At 33.3% G+C, this 24,313-nt stretch overlaps 1 protein-coding gene across 1 annotated transcript in view; it reads right to left on the bottom strand.

The window, feature by feature from the left end:
* Positions 1-24,313, bottom strand: part of SEMA3D (sema domain, immunoglobulin domain (Ig), short basic domain, secreted, (semaphorin) 3D) — a 193,396-nt gene that overhangs the window by 154,417 nt on the left and 14,666 nt on the right. The window contains exon 2 of the mRNA XM_008586731.1: positions 7,484-7,651. The gene's annotated coding sequence lies outside the window, so the exon portion shown is untranslated. The remainder of the gene's footprint in view (positions 1-7,483; positions 7,652-24,313) is intronic.

The raw sequence follows: 24,313 nt of genomic DNA, 5'->3' as shown, positions 1-24,313 counted from the left end.
CTACATACCTATCATGAAGCTACATACAATTAGGTATGGAACTGGTATGACATAGTATATACATTAAGATCAGACCATGTGAGTAGTGATTAGCATAGTGCCTGATGTATGAGCTCTAGGGTAAATGTTCATAATTTCATTACTATTGTGGTGATTTCAAGGAGGTAAAAGATAAGAGTAATATAAATATGTAATATGTGTCACATAGTGCAGTACTAGTATTCTAGTACTCTCTAGTAAAAATATGAGACAGAATTTTAAATTTTCTTGCAGCCATGAAAGAAAGTAAACAATCACAGATAAAACTATTTTTATAATATATTTGATTTAATTTAACATATCCAAAATATCATTTTAACATGTAATAAATACAAAAATTATTAATCAAATATTGTACTTTTTATTTGCTGTCTTCAAAATCAGAAGTGCATTTTACGCTTTCACTATTTCTCTATGTAGAAATTAAATTTTTATTAGAAAAACTTGTTCTGTATTCACATTTTATAAAAGTCCCATTAATTAAAATAAAATAACATAAAAGGCAAATTTAAACCCAGTTTAGAAACTTAAATAAGATATGGGTATCCACATCCTTCACTCTCCTCCTCAAAGGTAGAAAACATGGAACCTACATTTGTTCTTTTCTGTCTTGTACTCTATACCCCTAGTTAGGAATATCTGATTAATGTAAAGCAGATATTAATATTTCGTAGGATTTGATTAGGATTTACTATGGGTTCCTATTTTAATACCAACCCATGGATTAACCTTTCAAAGATGAAAGCAATTGCTATTGAAAGTTAATCTGGCTTTGGTGGCCACTGAACTTAAGCAAGGAGAACATTTTGGAAATTCTGAACCAGCTGGGTAATGTTCACAATTTTGGTTTGGCTTTTATTAGTGCTTAGTTTGATTTAACTTTGTTTGTTTATAAAATAAGAAAGAGAAATATATTTGAAACCTCATTAGGAATGTTTCAAGGGCTCCGAATTATTGGATATAAATGAATCACAACAATTTATCTTCCAAATTTTTAAACTTTTCATGGAATGATTCCATTCGGTTATAAGAATTATGATGACAGAGACTTTTTCTTATCCCTCATTTTAATCCCAGTCTGACATAATGCTTGGTACATAAGACATGTTTAATTTATTACATAGAATCAAAGAAATAATGAATGAATGAAAGAATAAAACCAAATATAAACTGTAAAGTGACACAGATGTGATGGCCTGAACAATACATCAAAGAGTTGCCTTTGGTGTTTTATTGTTTGGGGAGGGTATAGACAAAAGTATAATCCTTAAATCAAACAGTAAGAAGAAGAAATTGACATATTTTTATGCTATTGCTGTTGGTTATTTTTATTTCTACAGGTATTTAAGTACTGTCTGATAAACTGAGAAACTTGCCATTTCAAAAGCTACCTTGCTGGACACGTGGAGTACTAAAAATATAACTCATAGGTAAGAACTCCCATAAAAGAAAGAGAAAATTATCAGGAATCACACTCTTTTGCTGAGCAAGGTGATAGAGTATGTTTAATCATAAAAAATAAATAAAAAATCTGGTGGGGAGAAGATCCTGTATTGAGGAGCAATTATAAGCTATTTGCAATGAGGAGGTATTTCTTATTACTCAAATACAAAACTTTGTGACATTCAAAACACATACAAATAAAAATAAACTAAATGGTATAAATAGATAATTCAATTTATCTATGTTTGTATAGTGCCTTACAGTTTCCTATCGATATATACATATGTATGTATATGTATATATGCATGCACGTGTATACATATATATGCACACATATGTATCATATGTGTGCATATATATGTACACATACATAATATCACATTTCATATATTATGCTATTTTAAAATCCTATACTTAAAAATTCTTCATTTAAGATATTATGCAATTGTATGGATAAAAAGAAATGACTTATGTTTTTGAAAGAAAAAAAAGCTGGCCTAATAGCAGATATCATAGATTAAATAAATGGAGGAGTGGAACACAAGAACTAGTCTTGTTATATGTTTACAAATATGTATTGATGGAAGAATGCACTTTTTGATGACAAGGCAGCAGACTTTGGTGTATAGAAATAGGGCACAAAAAGATGTTGCAAACCTGTGGGGATACTCAGAGGAGTAGCAAATGTAATATGGACAATTCAAGGGAATAGGAATAGAAAGTCTGAAAAATAAAAAAAAAGAATGTAGTGCAGCAATTACGCTGAAGTCAGTGAACCAGGAAAATATATAGTTCATCCCTTCAGATACATCTGGCCACACATCAGTGTTATCATGGTTCTAGTCACAGATGTAGTTTTCTGTCCATCTTTCTAATCATTCCTATTTCCAATCATCTGTAAATATATCTCTATCTGCAGACCTTATACAAGATACCTTGCTGGAAAATAATTTGATACCAATAATGAAAAATATAAGGCCACAGTTGATTTGGAAGTAAAATCTGGAAATACATACACACACGTGAGTGGATATGTATGTGCGTGTATTTTTTTTTTTTTCAAATTTAGGTAATAGGATTTCATAAAAAGAAAAAAATTATTTTTCTTCTGGCGTCTTATATTAACATATTATTTATTTCTTCTGTTTCAATCTCCTAAACATTGTTCACTTACCCAGATATCTGCTAATTTAATTTATTGTTTTCTGCTCTTGATATTGTATATGAAATAGGCAGAGTCAGTCCTGGACATATAACACGGGTGAAGTGCTCCTTCTGTTACTTCCAAACAGCCTTTATTCATATGATCATCTTCCTGCCACATCTCCTTAGATTTTTAAGAGTCTTTCAGCTGACAAAGTGAACCACGTCCCAAACCCACCAGCCTTCCCAGCACTAGTTCTGGGTTTCATATCCTCAAATACCTGCTAGTATGATAAAAGATTTCAACCAATGAGTAAAAATTAAGAAAATTATCCTTGCTACTAATGCCAGCTAATTTGCTAACATGGCCAGAGATTATGATAATTTGATCTACTCAAAGGTATGGAAACTCGATCAACAAAGTAGGTTGTAGGAAATTAGGATCAAAATGAACAGGGGAAGAAAATGAATAAGACAAAATTTGAATTTAAAATTATGTAAATGTCGGCAACTCCTACTAAGTATCACCATTAATGATCAATGTTAATTTACCCTGCCTGAGATATGGAGGAATAGCTCTACATCATCATATTTTTTTTTCTTTTCACAAAAAATTCATTTATATTCTTGACTATTCATCTTAATATAACTTGCTTTAGTTTTCTATTTTGAGCTTTCAGTAGGGACACTGATAGAGTTCACAGTTTATTGAGCAGAAACGGATAACATCATCCAGTTTAAAGACTCCCATATTTGAATTCTTCTAATAATCCAGATAAGATCTCCACTAAGAACCTTAGCGGAAAGTAAATACACATTTCTATAAGATACTTGTTTTTAAAAGGAAACAATGTTTATACAGTTACTGAAACACAACAATTAGATAAATGGAAAAATCATTCAAATCTCCTTCCCTGGGGTCCCCCAGGATTTATGTGCAGTTAGGATATATACATGAGAGTATATCCTAACTGCAACCTCCTCTTACTACAGCTCCCATGCATCTCATATGCACTGTTAGAACAAGTAGCTCTTGTGAATAAAAATGTGTAGTTACAAACTTTGGAAAACATTTAGTCCAAATGTTAAAATGCTGGGTCAAAATTAAAAATATCATAATAGACGCTGACAATATTATTTTCTTAAAAATACACAACAGTGATGATGGCCCCATATACCATCACTGTGTATGCTTATATCACATTTCCAAAGTCATAGGCAATTGTACTATGTATTGATAACTGGGCTGAGAAAAACTAGAAAGCACTGAGATTTTTCTTTTAAAGATATTGAGCTTTTGTAGTTGCTTTACGGTGCTTTCCATTCATTTCCCTGTGGCAGAGGCCTTTTGACTTCCAAATTTTAAGATACAAGGGCTATGATTCACATCAGCGTCTAATAGTCTAAATTTGTGATTTCAAAACTATGTGTGACTGAATTCCATGAACGTGCTATGGAATATTTTAAAATTTCAATGTAAGCATAACAAGGCTCAACATCTGTCAGACACTGCACAAACTACTAGTAAAGGTATTTCACAGTTTCAGTATTAGAAAGTGCCACATTCCTTTTACGGGTGTCATAGCCATGTGGTATGAAGTTAGGTTCTCAGCAGGTGATGTGATAAAAAGCAAAATCCTCCTGAAAGTCTATGTGGAACAGATAATGAAGTTCTCAGCATTCAATTGGATTCCAAGGTTTGAGAATTTGTGCCCAACATGCACAAACACCCCATCAGTAAGTAATTAGTAAGAAATTTAAGAATAAAATAAAATATTAATTTTATTTTGTCTTCCAATTTAGGTTGTCAGAACATAAATATTAAGTTGTTTGGCCATAAATTTTTAATAATCAGAATTCTTGGTATTTGTTTGTGTGGTGGTGCCATGAAAAAATGACTGAGCTGTGAATGTACTAAGAATGGAAGAATCTTAGAAAGATTTTTCTAAGTGCTTTTCTAGAAAATAAAAAAATATATTCCTGTAAGTAGGATCACTCACCTTATCAGACCTGAAAGAGAATTTGTGTATACAACGTACTAATCAATTTAGTGCTGGAATATAAATGCTTGTTTTGATTATCTCCTTTACTCTTTTTATTTTCCAGTTTTTTCTAGATTTATAACCAGGAGATTAGAGTCACTGAAGCATTTCCACGTTGCGGTTCCCTAAGTTTATACGTAAGCTCACCAGCTAGGTAAAGCCTAGTATAAAAATGTCCTTACTGTGGTACCACAATTATACTCTACTGGAAAGAGTCCAAGGCTGATTTTCTTTACATTGATCTCCCTCTGTGGTAAATTGTGTTATTTTGTGTTTCCTGTGAATTCTTCTCATTTTGAGACAAACAAAATAATAACACAAAACAAAATAATACTTTAAAACAATATTTCTAAAGTTTTCAAACAACTTAACCAAGTCATAATATTTAAAAGCTAAGTATCACCTGAAATTTTCTTCAAATTCTATGCAATATAAATGTTAAAAAACCACTGTTACCCATAACAAAAACCACTGTTACTTACACACACACACACACACACACACATATAATTAGAGAGGTTATATGACACTGAGACAGAAAGATAAAATAAGGCTATATAAAAAAGCAAGTTGCTGCAGAAACCCTATGTAAAACTAAATAGAGAAAATAGAGTTGCTATTCAAGAAGATTGTTCATTTTCTTATTCCTTCTTCTGGTCCTGCATAGTCTGTCTTCTTTCCTTCCTTCATTCTTTACTTTGAAAGTCTTCAATATAAACCAGGTAAACTTTTCTAAGTTTATACATGTATAATTAATTTCCAAAAATGTTTTCTAACCCCAGGTTAAAACAAAACAAAACAAAACAAGCAAGCAAAAACAGTGTAATGTTCTTAACAAACAATAATAGATTATTTCCAAAATCAGTTTCAGAAAGTGAATTGTTCTTTACCAGAAGAGCTAATGATTAGACAGTGATATATTTCTATATTGCTTAAAATTGAGATTCATAATTGATGTGTGTGTATGTTTGTGTTTATGTATGTGATGATCATACAGGTATGAAATTTTTAGTTTATTATAGTTTACTTGATTTTTATTGTTTTTATATCCTCAAAGCATTTTGTACTAGTGAAGCTTTTTGCAGTAGTATTTCCTACTCAGTTCATCATATTGACCTGAAAGTTCTAGACAATCTTAAACTTTTATATTAGACTTTTCCTAAGGAATTTTTAAATTCATATTATAAATTCCCAAGTTTTAGGTTGCCTGTAAAATGAATAAAAGATTTTCTGACCTTACATTGATCAAAATAATAAAAAAACGTCCACAAAACTTATTTACAAAGAACACCTCTTACAAATGTATTATATGCCTGAGATGTTTTCTTTACTTTCTACTTATAACAGGAGTTCATTATCTTACGGTTTCTATGGCTAGATATATAAAAGAGAGATCTTTTGATTTTGTAATCACTGACTTCACAATCACTTTACGATTTTGTTTCCCTTTGATTTATTAATCATTTATTATCACTTCAATCTTTTCTTTGTTTTGTTTTTATGTCTTATTTTACACCTGTACTTACTTATAGGACAGTATTTGTTTATCTAGAGTGAGTGCTATTTGATCTTAGGTTTTGATAGTTTTAACCGCCTGTTGTTGAATTTTACAGCAATGTGTAAATGAGTAATGACTGAATTACCTCTTACTGATTATGACAATAAGCCAAAGTTGAATGTGAAAGGATCATTGTTGACCATAAGAAAGTTAAAGAGATGTCAATATTCACAACTAAATTTGATCTCAGATCGCCAAATTAAATGACTTGGAAGTCAAAAGACATCATTGTTCATGCCCCCAAAGGAATGGCTAACAATTTGAAAACAACGCTATGTCTGGTTTGTGGAGGAAGATAAGCTGGCGAGTTTAAAAATAATCTTAGACTGGGGAAGTGCATAAAAGGTCAATCACAATCTTACAGTAAAAGAAAACTGAGAGTTATTGATTATGCCTGGAAAACAATGAAACAAGAGAACATTCAGTGCTGATTTTTAGTACAGCTAGTAATAAATAATAATAGAGCATTGCTACGATTAGGTACCAGCAATATGTCTTCAAATTGATAATCTCATCAAAATTATTTCTATCAAAAGAGTATATTTTAGAAAACAAATACAAATGTGTATCAGGATTAGAAATTGACCAGTGATCTGTTTCCCGTATGGTAAATTTTGTTATTCTATAAAACAAATGAAATACTAGAAGGCCCCAGCATACTTGTTAATCTTTAGCTCTGGAGCTAAAGCAAAAGTAGATACCAGTGCAAATCAAAGTCAAGACTAGTATCCTCAGAAACTGGGACACTTGGACATGTCAAATCAGGCAATTATAGGAAAGCCATGGCTGCTTATTCTGAGAGAGTAACTATTTGCAGGTGATTTCTAACCTAGTGACATTCTAATGTATATAATTAACAGGACCCAAGGCATTATAATGACTTTACACTATATTTGTTTCAATGAATCAGTGAGATTATATGGCAGAGATCCAATCATCATTTGATCTTCTTGGAATGACCATATCTAGAAAAAGCATAGCATATGATATAGACACAGAATATTTAAAGTTTGCCCTGGCAAATTAACATGTACACTGTCTCCTCTCTTTCTATTATCTCAGCCCCCCAGCTCACAGAGATGGTATTAGAGTTCTCCAGATATATATATATTATATATATATATTTATATTATATATAAAATATATAATATGGAGAGAAATAAATATATATAGAAGTATATGTATGTGTGTGTATAGAGAGAGAGAGAGAAAGAGATAAAGATAACAAAAATAGGTTTATTATAAGGAATAGGCTCACCTGATTATAAAAGTTGATGAGTCCCAAGATCTACAGTTGGCAAGCTGGGGACCCAGGACAGCAAATACGGCAGTTCCAGTTTAGGTTTGAAGGCCTGGGAAACAGAAGAACTGATGATGCAGTTTCAGTCCAAGTCTGAAGGCCTGAGAATTTGGAGAGTTCGAATGCCTGTAGGTTGCAGAACCAGGAAAGAAGGATGTTTCTGTTTAAGTCCAAAGATAGAAAAAAAAAAAAAATGATATCCCAGGTGAAGGCAGTGAGGAAGAAGGAAATTCCCTCTTATTTATGGGAGGGTCAGGCTTTTTGTTCTATTTTGGAACTGATTAGATGGGGCCTGCCCACACTATGCAGAGCAATCTGCTTTACTCAGTCAACCAATCAAATGTTAATCTCATTCAGAAGCACCCTCATGGACACAACCAGAATAATGTCTGGGCACCCTATAGCCCAGTCAAGTTGACACATAAAATTAATCATTACAGAGACCCTTATTTCTTTTCTTTTTCATCATGCAGTGTCTTGTTTGCTCCTGACTGCTAAACTTCCAAGCTACCTTATCTCCTGTGTCTGCTGATCTAAGGGATGTCCAGATGTTAGACAACAGAGAATTCCTAAGTTTCAAACTCTCCCCATGCCTCATTTTCTTAGGAATTGCTAGGGCATACATTAATTAAAGTTCAGATATTAATAACTTACAGTGGCTGATAACATTTACCTTTAAGTAGAATCCCTAAATATTTTATTTTAAAAAAAATGGAAGAATGCATGGAAGTTCCCATGAAAGAGAGCCTCAGCGGAATGGGCATGGAGGTGCACTCTTGGTATTCTATCAAACCTCACACAAATCCTCCCACGTGGGGGGTCTGCCACTTACTCTACATCAAGGATGACCAGACATTCACTTATTAACACTTTAGAAATGAGCATGTATGAAATTCAGTGCACAGTTTGTAATTTTTATTGCCAATGAAGTAATGGTTGGGATGGAAATGATTTGAAATACAGTAGTACAGATTGTTTCCTTGTTTATAGGGAACTAGAAGTGCAGTATAAAGTGCCCTTTGTAAAGGTACCAGAGAAAACCATAAAACTGAATAAGCTCATTGACTAAAATACAACACAAGGTGATTACTTTAGGTTGGTCTTAAATAATAGACAACCATAAAAAATAATTAGATTTGAACACATAATCTACAGAAAAGAGTAAAATATTTTTTCAAAAAATATGCATAGATCTGAAAGGAATTTACTCATGTTTACTTATTTTAAAAAGTACTTATTTTAAAGTATAGTATCACTTGTCTTTCTACTTATGAGGAATTGTGTCATGTTATTACTGGCATCTCCCTTAATGTTTTATCAGATTGATTGCTTTCAAAAAGATGTAATAATCTTTCTTATGGTGTGAATATTTTTCCAAAATTTTATTATAAAGATTTTCACACATACAGAAAAGTGGAAGTGTTCAGCAAGCATCCATATATCCACACCCAGATTCTATAATCAACTTTTTTCTATATTGGTTTTATAACATGTCTGTACATCCCTGCCAATCCATCTGATTTAAAAAACAATGTTTTTCAAAGTAAGATGATGATATTGGTATGCTCCACCCCTAAACACATTAGCATGATACAAATACTTTTATTTTGTGCTGTAATTTAAAAATATACTGCTAAGAAATAACAGTAATTAACAAAATACATGTCTTACTGTGCATTGAATCACTTACAAGCTAGTTAACTTGTCCATTAGAGCTTAGTGCTTATGAGGATTTGGTCTTAGTTTTAATCTCCCTGATGGGTCAATTAGCTATTTTCTTTTCCACAGGTACATATTAAACCCCTAATAACACTTAGTCATACTGAAACTTCATGTATTTTCAGCAAGGTAGTAACGTGTAAGAGTACACCAATCTTTAGTTATAGACAAATCAATGAACAGGGCCAACTGATGGTATTAATTACAGAAATTTTGTGAACGATTCATTTATATATTTAGTGACTGTGAAATAAATTTATTAGTTGAAAATGTATATAATAGCTTATTTACCTTTTAGGGGTGTTATATTTGTAGATATGAATGATTTATTTTATTTTGGATACTTATTTATTTCTATGGAGTTTAACTTGTAAAGAGAACAAAAATTATTAAAGTTTGACCAGGTGATCTTTGCATCTATCATAAAGCAAGTAAACAGCCCTTGACTTATTAAAAAACTGTGACACCTTAACCAATAACTATTAAATTCTGAGCTGTTGAAAACATTAATGAACTACACTTTTACAATTCCCTTTATTTTAGCTAATGTGCTTTTTCATCTAAATTTATGTAGACCCATTCAATTATTTTGATTATTCTTCTGAAAATTGGTAGTTTCTAACCATCTATTTTATATAAAAACACACTTTAGCTTAGAAATGTTGCATGTAGAAAATAAGATTTTAATATATTGCATGATTCCGTAAGATAATTGATTCTTAAGATAATAAAGCAGTCTCCAATTTTCATATATTTCATAAAATTCAGAACTTGATTCTATCAGCTTAAAGGACAATTGGATTTTCCACAGTATAAAGTTCCAAAAATCTCTCTTGAGAAAAAATAAGCCTCTCTTTAAGATCTATGGTCTTAACTACATTCTAATTCAATATTGAAAAATTTTCAGAATTCATACTAATTTATCAGCAAACTTCATCCCATTATGTGTTTAAGAAATAGACATTTCTTTATAAAAAGAACAAAACTGTTACAAAAACAAAAAAAGCATAACATCATGACAGATAGTGAGAAGAAAACAGTTATGCCATGTGACTATCTTATAAGGAAACTTCACAGAAATTCCCACAAGAAATATACCATGAAAAATAGTAGTTCTAAATACACTTTGTTTGGAATAATGATGCCATTAACACTTGGTACTACAGTTCCCAGAAGGAAGTGCATTTCCATAATGGTTTATTTTACTGTTTATAAAGATAAACACAGAGGTCATTGTGCAGACAGGCTAATATGTTTCAAGAATAAATGCCACTTCGAAATATAAAAAGTCTCAGTATCCCTGACACAAGCCGAACTTTCTAGTCAAATCTTAAAAAAATAGATCTGTGTTTTTATCCTACTTTTTCTATCTATAAGAATAAAAATTCATTCTTATTTTCTTGGATAAATAACATCAATATTAAAAACGTGGCAGTAAAAAATTATGTTAACAATAACAAGCAAGGTAATGATTTTAATGTTAATGTTACAATACTGGCATTGAAAATGACTTGAGAGTAAGTGCAATGAAAATGATTTGAATGTAAGATTCTGGTTATTTTCAAACTATTAACAGAGAGATTTTTAATTCATTTCCCCAAGTGAGGCCAAGTTCCTGAAAAGATGCTTTCACAAATCAGTTAACAATATGTTATCGCTAAACAGCTTCCCTTTGTACATTGTGTGTGCTTTTTCTCCACTCTTTGACCCTTACCCACAATCTATGTACATTGTCTAAGGTGTGCTCACTCTAATGCTTTGATGTCTGAGTCTTCAGCACTGTGTCTCAAGATGTTTATCCATTTCTCTTTCCACTTTTACTTCACAAGACTTAGACGTAAATAAAAAGCATTGATTTACAGCTATACATGCATTGCCATTGTTTGGGGAAAACAACAAAACAAACAAAGGCTCTGCTGACTGGAGATGAAGCTCCTCTCCTCAACAATACTCAGTCCTCCACCTTTCACTTTATTTGTTTTTTTGGTGGCTGATCAGTTCAGGGGTCCGAACCCGTGATTATGGTGTTATAAAGCTGTGCTCTAACCAGCTAAGCTAACCAGCTAAGCTAACCAGCCAGCCTCTGCCTTTCACTTTAGTTACCGAAAGCACACCGACTTGTATCATCACCCTGAATTTTTTCTATTCCACAAAGACCAGAAGCTCAGAATTATTCAGCTCTATCACAAATTCCTTACTTTAACTCCTTTCTCATTTTCCAACCAACAGTATCTACTGTGTCTACCTGCTTAATTAACCACATCACTCGCTTTACTTTCATCTCAGCTTCCGCTCTTTCCCTACGGGATCCTACGCTCTTAGTCCCTTTGGCTGTCCCTTTTTATCCTACGTATTCTAGACCCTAACATTCACCTACTTTGACGATGACTGCTCTTTCAGCTAAAAATTGCATAACCGGTTATAAGCACATGAATCAACTGAGAGAACTGTTAAAATTGCAGTTCCCAGGCTGTCATCTCCAAATACTCTATTTCAGCAAATGGCAGAGGGGGTGATCAGGAATCTGGACTAATCATGAAAACACTCCAGGTGGTAAAACTCAATCTAATTATTTTTTACCAGCTACGTACTTTAAAGTTGGTTCTCAAATCTGTAGTGCCAGACTCAAATTTTCCTTCAAGCTCTAATACTTTTCTGTCTTTATTACATAATTCCTGGACTACTACAATATTTTCCTAATTCCTTTCCCATCCTCCCTCACTTCAATCCTCCAGTCATATACAAACCACATTCATACTCTGAAGGTGTTTTGATAAAATTAATTTGGTGGTTAATGGGGAACTATTTGTTGTTGTACACACCAGAGAGAAAAACTTTTCAAGTTTTCAAGGTACTCTTCAGTCTGATCCAAAATTCAATTTTGGTGTTATCTCTCACTATTCTTCTAATTTGTGTGTCTTATTCTCACTTATTGTCATATTGTTAGACTCCACTCCATGAGACCACCGTGTCCATGAGAACATCATGACAGAATGTAAGTGATTTGATATAGCTGCAGAGCTAATCACTTTGGAGCATGACATAGAATACACGTGCTGTATTCTCTCCCTCGCACTATCCTGCAGATGATAGGATTTCAGTAACCACTACATGATTGTAGGAAGGACTGGAAAGAAGAGGTGAAGGAAGAAAGAAAGAATGACCAACTAGAATTCAAGGCACACAAGCCATAATTTACACAGTAACTATTCCAGAAATATCACACTTATCACATTTCTCTCAAACTATATAATTTATCAATAAAAATTGAACTGCTATTTTATTAAGTTGCAAATAGTAATATTAAAAATAATTTATAGCTCAATTCTGCAAGGAACTTTGATAAAAATAGAGTTTTCAAGCCTAATAGAATAATGCCAAACTAATTACTGATTTAATAAAAAACAAAAAGATAGGGCATTAGATATGTAAGAGAATAAATGTATCTTGCACCACTGAGGTGTGAAAGAAGTCGCTGTGGTTAAGAGATGGATGCATAGGCAGTCACAGTGGCAGAGACTGCTCTTAGCACAGCATGAAATTGTAGGACTGGGAAGCTATTGGGCCAGATCAAGATAAAAAGAAAAAAAGGGGGGGAGTAAACAGAAGAATTAGATCTGAGTCAAACAGCATGAGTGAAATAAAAACAATAAAGAACAAAAGAGACAGAGTCATAGTGAGAGAGAAGGAGAGAGAAATTGAGATGGAGCTTTGCACTCTGGAAAAAGGATTAGCCAGAAGGCAGGTGCAGGAGAATGGGGTGGTGCAGCATGCTTGACTCTGCGCCTGTAGAGACAGGCATCATCTCTCTAATGAATACCTCAGGGAACAAGAAGGCATCATAGCAGCACTGGAAGTAATAGGACCCTCATAGGCAGGACTGATGGGACTGCACCTGGTGTTCAGACCTGGGCACCTCATTATACAAGAGGTGCAGAGGAGCTGGAAGGAGTTCAGAGACATAATGGAAGAATGTTTAAGATGTAGACAAAGATGATTTATGGGGAAAGATTAGAGCACTAAACAAGCACAACTTGTCTGTGCAGTAAGTTGATGGGTTAAGTCTCTATGCACAAACAAGCAAAATATAAAAATGTATATTATTTAATCTGATACCAGAAAGAAGGATTATGGAGAATAATTGCAGAAGAGCAGAAAAGAAGGCAACCTGGAAATTAGAAAAGAAAGTATAAAAATGCAAACAATGAATTTGTGTGCCTCATATGGAGGAGGACACTGTCCTGGGAAACAGATGACACCATTCTGACACTATGAATAAAATCCAAGCAACTTGACCTCACAGTGGTTCCCATGATTCTGGAAGACAATGCAATCAACAGAACAATAGGGGTCTATTGGAATCATATTAATAATTCCAACTCAATTTTTTAAAAGGACTGAAAACTTTAGCTTTATCCTCTATATTTTGTTCATACAATGGTCTTCACTTAATTAATGATCTGAAATGGTAAATTAATTTATCAGTTTCCAGAAGATAACTAAGTAAAATGGGATAATAGGTCCTTTTAATATAGTTTCCAGTGATTCATTCTGTTGGTTTGCAAATTGGTATTTTTTAAAATATGAAAATACAAATGAATCACTTATGTAATAAGACATGTGGGTAGCTATAACAGCTTGAAATCACCATCCCTGTGGGAGTAAGATGGCTCTTTAAAGAAAGAAGCAAAGAATTCCCAGGTGGAACTTCATTCGTAACACATGCTGCCGCATGTACATATAGGCTGATCTGTGTTTTTTCTATGAATCACTCTGTAATACCCATCCCATCATGGGAAGAAACTGAACTACCCACACAAGTATTATTTTTGGATTATGATATTTGGGTCAGCAAAACAGGTATGTTACCCACCTTTCAAATACTCTCAGTGCTATCTAGAAATACTCTCTTATTAAAACCCAAAGTGCAGATTTCAGTATCTTGAGAAACACCTTAAGAAAACAATAGAAAACTCTGAATAAATGATGCTCTATTCATATTTTTCATTTGTTTTTATTTTATATTTTTACTTGCTTAACAAACTCATTTCTGAGCTTTGAGAGTCAATATAATAATATTCTGTACCTGCTGTGTAGCTGTTTACAAGTTGTAAGACATAGGTGTGCTTTTTATCTCATTTGAACATCACCTTTGAAGTTAGGTGTTATTCATTCTTCTTTTTACAAATAACAATGCTGAGAGTCAGAGGTGTTACTGAGAGGCTGATGTCAAGCAAACAAGAGGAACCAGCAATAGCAAAAACCTACATCTTCTGATTGCCCATCCAGTGATCTTTCCACTCTACTGTTATTTCTTACATGATTCATGTACTAAATCACAGCATCCATAAACAATTAGAGTTAACAAAACAGTGGTTATTGTATAAAACCACATTCTCGTTATAAGTTTCTGGGAAGTCATAAAAGCACAATTATAAAAGAAGGATGAAAGAAGCAGATGAAGTAGATCAAGTAAAAAGTAATAAGATCAAAACTTAGTTGCTTATGTTTCCAGAATGTGTAGCCATTTGTTTTCACAGAATGACCTTAAAATATCATAGTTGATTAAAACACAACTCTCCCCACAATGGAAAAAGACAGTGGAAGGTTCAGGTAGATTCAAGCATTCAGAACAAAAGGAGACTTGGAAGGTGCAGTGGGGTGCAGCAAATGCCAGGAAAAACAACATGGCAGAGGTATTCTCAGAGGGTGGGAGAAAAGCTGAGGAAGAATGTGGAGAAAGAGGGTAAGCTCTGCCAAGTTTCCAGGAACTGAAAAACAAGCATATGTGCAACAAGAAGCTTGGCAACATCTTCCCAAACGCACCAAGGAGCAATCTGCAGAACAGAAAATTTCAGTAGCTGCAAGGAAATACACTTAGCAGAGGCAAACATCATCTTGGAACTGACTGAAGGGAAAATACCATTTAAAATGTTCAGACTCCTTGGAAGACAGAAGTAAAGGAACTGAGTCAGCAACTGAATGTCATAGGACAAAAGTTCAGAGGCTGAGGACATCCAAAGTGATGAGCTAATGACAGGGAAATACAAGGACGGGGTGTGCCAGGCAAAGAGCAGGAGAGGGAAGAGCAGTGTATTCTGAAATTTTAACATACATTTTGAAGGGAAGGGGAAAATAAAATGAAAATAACTAAAGATATTTTTTAAAGTACAGAAAAAGTCTAAAATATATAGGGAGAATAGAAAGGAAAAGAAATACAAACAAAAGAAAAATCAGCAGACTTTGAAAGTGCCTCTCAAAAAAAAAATGAGCTAATGTTTGTGTAGCAGTTGAGAGTTTAAGCCCTAAAATCATACTGCTCAGGTCAACGTCCAATCTTCATGACTGAGGAGGAGGAAGCTTCAGTAAGTTATTTAACCTCTCTATATCTCAGCTTTCTTACCTGTGAAGAGTAGAAAATGATATTCACCTACCATGCAACAAGGAAATTCAGTAAGAAAATTCTTGAAAAGGAAATAACACAGTGTTTGTCAGAGAGTAAACAGTAAAATGTAAGCCAAATTTCCAGAGTCACAGAGTATTGATAATACTTTAAAAATCAGAAACAAAATTTTTTAAAAGGCTAAAAAAATGGCAAGTATAATAGAAAAATAAGAAAAAAAAGAATCCAGCATTCAACAGAAAGGATAAAAAAAGAATGAGAAAGAATTAGATTATTTAAGGCTGCAGTTTTAAAAAGTAATGAATAAAGTAAGAGATATTACTTAAAATGGATCTTATCCAAGGCAATTTATTATGAAAAATATAAATTCATGGAAAATGGGCAAAGAAGCCCCTTACTTCTGAAAGACCCAATTCAGAAATCCAGCTTCAGTCATTCAAAGAGGCTCCCTTCTTCTCGTTCCCAGAATTGCCTTCAACCAGCCAAGTCTTTCAGTCCTGATTCAAGTAAATAACCAAGCATTTCATGTCTGACTGGCCTTTCAAAAACAGTAAAGAAAAGTAATTCCTGTCAATGTTCCAAATATAAATTGAATTGAGTAAAGTCATAGACTCCCATTCTAAAAAGGAAGGCTTAAATTTTCACTATAAGTTATAAATATTTATTTTGTAAATGGACCAATCAATAATATTGTTAACAATAACAAACCTTTTTTGCGTGCTTACTATGAAGTAAACCCCATGCTTCTCATTTCATACTCCTGCAGGTAGATACTCTTTTTAATCTCAATTAGCTTGCTATAAAATTGATGCTCAGAGATGTTAAGCTAGTGCTCCAGGTCTTACAGTCAGTAGCAGAGCATGGATTTGAATGAAGGTCTATCTGAGCAAAGTCTGCCATTTTTAATAATGTTGTGATACAGAAGCCCTGATAGAATTATAATTTAAACTGAGCCACTACATCATATCATTACATGATGATTCAGCATCCTGGATTTAAACTAGTTAACTAATTATTTAAACTAGTTGTGTGCTTAAAAAAAAACCTATATCTATATCTGTATGCATCTCTCTATATATTTACTTGTCTAAACTCTTGTGAGTTTGGACAACCAAATTTATTGAAAGCTAAGCAGACAGGATTTTTTGGACTATCAATATTTTTTAAAAATAATCTTTTTGGAAAAGAAAATGAAATTCCCTCAGTCATTCTCAGTTCTCATAGTCTGAGCATCTCCCCAAGCTGCATCTAATTTTCATGTTTAAAGATGCATGGATTTTTTTCATACAACACAGCCTCTAAATACAAGTCAATTACTTCATCTGGCACTGAAGTGAAGAAAGTGACCTGACACAATACAAAGGAAAACTTTCAGCGGTGTACTACTTTATTGAGAGACTGAATGTCAGCCCCTAACGAGGCCCATAAATACTGTATAATACATTTGTGTATCACTTTAGTATCTTTTCAGAATAATTTTGACAGTGTAAAATTTTAACTTTAAATATTGATTTTAGAACTTAGAGCCTGTATGAGATTCAACTCTAATGTATTTGTAGATGGTGAAAAAAATGTGGTCCTTTACTCAAGGTGATAACAATGTACTTAGAGAAATAAAACTTGTATACAAAGAGCTGTAAGTTAAACAGATGCAAGTGTTATACAAGACATACAAAACATAAATAGAATAGTAAAAAAAAAATTCTTGATTGAGATAGAAGGGGAATGGAATAGGATCAAAGAAAATTTCATAGTAGGGATGTAATTTAAGCTGGAGTTTGAGAGTAGGTAATGTTTCAAGAGGCACGTAAGATATGTCACGAGGAAAGAGATGATGTAATAGTTTCATGTGACTAAGATACGCATGGTCTAAGCTGCAAAATTATATCACAGCCCAATTATGACAAGGTAAGGTGTGGGCACTGGATTCTGCCATCACTTGAGGTAGGGAGTAAGTGACAACAATGGTATTCAAACAGGGCAATCACTTTATTAGGTATAATGTTATCAGGATAAAAAATCATACTTCACCCACAATGGCATCATCGCCTGTGATTTTTTTCAATAACTTGGTACATATGTGTGTCAATTTTTAAGAAGTCCACAATATATTTCTTTATACCCATTTCAGGTCATTTCCATTAAACAAAAAAAGATGTTAACTATTTCTGCTCCCATATAAAACAGGAGCAAATGTGTGGTGTAAGGAGACTCAATATACACAGAGAAGATGTGGTAGAAAAAAAAATCTTTTATCTTAAACACAGAAAACTTTTTGCAAGGGCCAGTTTCTTACAGAAATATTTGGAGAAGACGCTAAATAAAAAACAAAGCAGAAAGGGAAAATACAGACTAGTTCACAACTTTAAAAGGACACATGGTCCTCCACACAAAAAATTATATAAATATGTAACTAAGTATATTATGTGCTTCAGCAGTTTTTTAATCAACAGAGGAAGGTGCCAAGAAAATGTTAATGACATGAGCAGATTTAATAACCATTAGTATCTAATTTGCTTGGAATGTTATTGCTTTCACTTTTATTTACCACTACAAGATTTCACACACCTAAACACCTATGCATATTCATACACACATACCTATATATATATATACACACACACACACACACACACATAATACTTAACGTCATTTTCAGTTTTGCTTAAATTACATATTTTTCTCTAAGACCTTGATTTTTGCCAGATGAAGTGTTCCTAACCAAGATAAAGGTTCTGGAGTGCACTATTCTAATTTAGCTAGAGCTTATGATAAAATGAAACAGGGATCTGAGTTAGAAGACTACTAAAATAGTTCAGGCAAAAGATCACGAAGGTTTGAATCATGGTATTGCCAGTGATAACAGAAAGGGGGGAAATTTTGAGAAAATTTTCTGAACTAACTGGAAATAGACAGCAAAGAAAAGAGATAATAATAGTAACATTTATGCAGGGATTACTAAGGACTAGACACTATTCTAAGTTGTGAACATGTGGTACTAACTCATTTAAACCCCACAGTAACCTGTTAGTTATATATTCTTATAACTTCATGTTACAGATGTTGAAACTAAGGCAAAGAATAATAAAACAAGTTGTCCAAGGCTACAAGTTGGTAATTGACAGAATCAGGAGGTGGACCCAGGTTGACTAGGCCCACAGCACCTGCTCTATATTGCATTAAAGAATACTGATTCATAAAGTTTAAATTATTAGTTGTAGGGTGATCATAGACATAAAGAAAGTAGGTTTAAAAGGTCAGTAAGGGAAAAAAAATAAAAACGCTTTTTTACTATGGGCATTTTGTGTTTAAAGGGCTGGAAGAAAATAAAAGTGGATAAAGAAACATTAGTTGGAAGTTTTATACAGGAGTTTATAAAGGGTTATGGCCAAAACAACCAGTCATAACCATTGTCTGAATGATGGTATACAGGCATTGTGAATGTGAATGTAAATTACCAAATTTGTTAAAATTTAGCTGAAACAATATCTTGAAACCAACACAAATTAATTAGCCTTAGAGAAATACACACTAGCAAGGGCAGCTGGGAAACCAGTAGGTTATCTCATTAGACAGAGGTGAACTGAAACTCACCTGAAGATCATAAAGCCGAAATGAGATCATGTATGCAGGAAACTACAGCAAAATCTAAATGTCAAGAGATGAGATGTTATAATTGCCTGAAAAATTGTGCTCAAAATGCCTGATGTGGAGGTCTTGCCTAGATACATGGAGAAGTGAGGTCAAGAGTATCTGGAAATATGGAGAATGGTCAAGGGTGGAGATGCTCTGATGGAGACATAAAGCATTTCAGCAGGAATGAAATAAAGAAATGAGAGAGCTACATGGATAGGTGGCTGAGTTATTATAAATTTTCACCTTTAAATGATATAATTTTCTGTGAAACTGATACTAAGTGTTGGAGATCCATTTTTTTTATATATATTTTAGTAAGAATGTGATTCCCCCCCCCCTAAAATTCCCTTGATTTATTATGATATCACAGAAATATCCTTAGGAAGCATTTTAAGCACTCAGAGTCAACCTCTATAGAGAAACATTCAAAAGACCAATACATATAAGAAGGGATAGAGTGTTTACACATCAACTCACCAGTTTAAAAAATTTTATCTAAGATGGAAAATTATTATTCCAGGAAGGATGGAATTTCCCTCTACAGGAAAATATTCACAACTGAAAGATGTAATATAATAAATAAATACATGATTTTTTTAAAAAAAAGACTGTACATCTGCTTCCTGGTAGAATTGTGATGAATATATTGGGAAATGTTTCTTTTGGTTTCTATTATTAAACATGACTACATCAAAAAAGCATGATAATGTGTAAAAATATTATCTTTTTCTTTGTTCACACCCAGATGATAAATGGAAAGTTGCAACATTTTAGATAAGTCTATACCTCACACAAAGCTATTAAAAAAACACCAGTAGCTGCATTCTAAGCCTTACCATGAATATTTTTGATGAGGGCATTTATTTTGAACTAACGTCTGCACTGTAATTGAAAAGTGTGCCCACATTTTATACTTTTCTTATCATAGTCAAGTGGCAGAACTAGATTAATCAACCTGTGATTCTTGTTTAAGAAAACAAAACTAGCAACTATGTAGCAAAGGGCCCACCTCTGCCCACAGAGTCTGCCCATTACCTAATATTGCGGGGTGCAGTCAGACTCCAGTCCCAAAAGAGCTCCATCCTCTCTATGGGCTACTCAGAACAAATTACACAAACAATATTTAATAGCAAATCATACTTAACTTTTTCAATGTTTAGGTATAATCTATTTTATTTATTTATATTTATTTTTAAATAGCTGAATAACTATAAAAAGGCCCTCTCTACAAATGAACGCATGAGTGTGAGTTGTCGCCAAAGCAAACCTCTCACTGGTTTATGTTTCCTGAATGAAGAAGTTACAGTAAAATAGATAACAGCAACATAAGTCAGAGGGTACTCAAATAAGACAAAGACAGCAAATCAATGAAATTTACTTTCTAGTTGTCTGGAAGAATGTTTCTAACTGTCCTAAGTCAGTGACAATCTTTCTAACTGTCCCAAGTTGGTGAGAGCATTGCATAGGACACTATCTTCACAGACAGTCATCCTATACAAGAATCAATTTAACACTTCCCTATTGAAAATCTACTACATTTTTATTAGCACTACATGATATGCTGGTGATAAGAGAGAGACATATTCCTGCCCTAACAGAGTTCACATTATAATGGAAGACACAGACTAGAAAACAGGTAATTTCAAGTTGTGTTACAACTGGAAAAGGAGTGTTTGAGTCAGTGTGTGCTTTCATGTTATTTCTAGTAATTATAAAAACTACTGTACACAAGACAACAGGATTTTCTTCTTTTGCCCCAGTACTCTGATTCTTTCTAATTATTTTTTTTAAAATTTAACAAGTTTCCAAAACTTTATTATTAGCTTACTGTCCATCACATTTTAAACCTACAATATACACATAAAAAAATTGTTATCCTACATATAATGTGTAGTATAGGCAATCATATATGCATAGTATATATAATCATATGTATACTATAGGATTAGCATGTTACATGAAAGACATGTATATATAAGTGGATATATAGAAAGACAGAAAATTCCATAGTATAAATAAATGTGCACATTTATAAATGTTCTTTTTTTTAATAAGGAAAACTAGACAGGTAAAGACCAGATCAAGGGCAGCTCTATAGATTTTGGTGATCATAGCAGAATAGAATACTTGAATGTCAGGTAAGAAAATTAATTTGCTCTTCTGGAAATGGCCATCACCATGTGACTATTACTTGTCACCTTGCCTGGGTCTAAGTATCAACAGTTCTGGTAGAATACACCAGGTTTCTTTTCTAAATCCCTTGTCAACATCAATAAGAAGGAGAAAGTTTACTCTTCTAGGAGTGAAGAAACATCAGTTGCATTCTCAGCTCTGTGATTACTCAGTGGTATGCCTCTGAGCACACTGTGATGTTCTATTAGACATATTTTAACAAAATACACCTTGTGGGAGGAATTTCAAAATTCTGTGTTGGATACACACTAATTCAATGTATTTAGACTGTAAAATTGAATTTTAGGAATACTGTTTTCTGAAAACTGACAAATTGTCTGCTATTTTCACAGAGTAATTTTTGTTCTTAATATTCTTTTGAATGTAAATAATCTAACACCAACATGAGCTGATAGTAAGGATGCAAAGTAGAGTACTTAAAACATTTCTGTAACTTATAGAGGCTAAAATGTTCGTCCTTGAACCTCACCCATTTTTAATTAAATCGATACTGCCAACTAAGAGATTAATTTTAGATGTTTTTGATTGAGACAGGAATAATCATTCTAAGATTTCCTGATTCTCTGTAACCAAAATTGAAAAAGAAGTTCTGAAGTATCTATTTCATTATTTAAACAAAATAATAGTTTGCTAATGCTATCCATGACTCTGGATCTTAGTTTCAGCTCTCAAAAATCTACTTAATTTTTTTTTTCATTTCCAATTACAAATTAACAAGTATTGATTGCTACGCTAGGTGTGAAAGAAAATGAATTCGAGATGTGGACATCAGGAACAGATTGTTTGTTAGCAAGGTAAAGTTTCCACATAAGACAGCTTAAAATTAAAGTGATTTATTGTATGGTGTGAATGTGCATGACGAGAAAAATAGTTTTTGTATATATGTTTTCTATATTGGTATCCTGATGGAGAGGGTAAGATTTAATTGGCTTTTGAAAAATAGGATACCAACAGATTTTAAAAAGAGAGAGAAAAGGGAGGAATTCCATTTAGGATGAATAGCATGAGCAATGCTGGACCCTAAGTGTTAAACATATGTGACAACAAAATAAGAATTCAGTACTATTTTATTTCACAAACTAAATATTTAGTAAGATTGTCATTGGCTTCTATTTCTAGTTTTGTGATATATGTCTGAAAGTTGCTATTTGAGCAAACTCTCCATCCTCTGTATCTGAAGATTATTTCAGTAACATGAAATAGTCATCTTCCTTTTATGGGAAAAAAACATGAGGTTTTTCTATACACTGCTGGAATGAAGTCTGACCCATATACTTTGTAAGTATATGGGTAGATATTACTTGTCCTATTGTAAATTTGGGAAACAATATACAGTCATTTCAAAAAGTATAACATCGGTAAGGAAGTTTGAAGGTTAACACATATAGGTTATGAGAGGAATATAAGTCCGTTTTCTGTTGCTTATAGTGGAATACCTGAAACTGGGTAATTTGTAAAGAAACAAAATTTATTTCTTACAGTTTTGGAGGCTGAGAAGTCCACAGTCCAAGGGGTGCATCCGGTGAAGGCCTTCTTTTTAGTGGGGGCCTTCTTCCTGATGGGAGTTCTGTGCAGTCCCATGGAAATGCAAGGTATCACAGGGAAAGAATGGCAAGGGCTCTATAACACGCTTGCTCGCTCTCCTTATAAATCCATGAGTGCCACTCCCATGACAACCCACTAAACCATTACTCCATGAATGGGTTAATCCATTCACAAGGGCATAGTCATCTTAAACAAATAACCTTTCAAGGGCCCCACCTTTCAACACTGCCAGAGTCTGATTTTTCACCCTAGTAACACTGTTACAATGGGGATCAAGCTTCAATGAGATTTAGGGGGACATCCAATCCACAGCAATGCCAGTCTGAGTGCAAAGCTCCTATTATAATAATAATGCTAAAAATATACAACAGGGAAAAATCATGAAACATACAAATAGCAGACAGTCAACATCTGATATAATAGTCTTATAAGTTGTAACAGAATTTCTCTGGTACTCTTCTTTTCTTATTTATTTATTTATTTATCAATCATTATACAATGTAATTGATTTTCCTGGCCCTTTACCAATTCTTCCCTTTCCCCCTTCCCTCTCCCCCTTTCCCATCCCCAGCAACCTCGGTTCTGTTCTCTTCTCTTAAAAAGTTCAATGAATTATTGTAATTGTTGTATCTTTTTGTGTTGTTTATTTGTTTTTATTAGCTCCCAAATATAAATGAGAACATGTGGTATTTTTCTTTCTGTGCCTGGCTTATTTCACTTAATATAATTTTTTCATCCATGTTGCTGCGAGTGTCAGTATTTCATTCTTTTTTATAGCAGAGTAGTATCCCATTGTGTAAATATACCACATTTTCCTTATCCACTAGTCCAATGATGGGCATTTCAGCTGGTTCCTACTCTTGGCTATTGTAAATAGAACTACAATAAACACGGGAGTATAGGTGTCCCTTTCTAATAATTTCCATTCCTTTGGGTATATATCCAGCAGTGGGTTAGCTAGGCCATATGGCATTTCTGTCCACAGTTATTTGAGGAACTTCCATACCATTTTCCATAATAGCTGCATAATTTTACAATCCCAACAACAGTGTAGGAGGGTTCCCCTTTCTCTGCATCCTTGTCAACATTTCTTTTTCTCAGTCTTTTTGATAAAAGCCAGCTTAACTGGAGTGAGATGATATCTCAGTGTGGTTTTAGTTTGCACTTCCGGGATGCTAAGTGTTAAGCATTTTCTTGTGTGTCTGTTGGCCATTCATGTATCTTCCTTTGAGAAATGCATATTCAGCTCCTTTGCCCTTTTTTTTTTTTTTTTTTTTTTTTTTTTTTTTTGT

The sequence above is a fragment of the Galeopterus variegatus genome, unplaced genomic scaffold (assembly GCF_000696425.1).
Source record: "Galeopterus variegatus unplaced genomic scaffold, G_variegatus-3.0.2 Scaffold112, whole genome shotgun sequence".
NCBI lineage: Eukaryota > Metazoa > Chordata > Mammalia > Dermoptera > Cynocephalidae > Galeopterus > Galeopterus variegatus.
The sequence above is the reverse complement of the archived record's forward strand: the minus strand, read 5'-3'. Positions and strand labels throughout refer to the sequence as shown.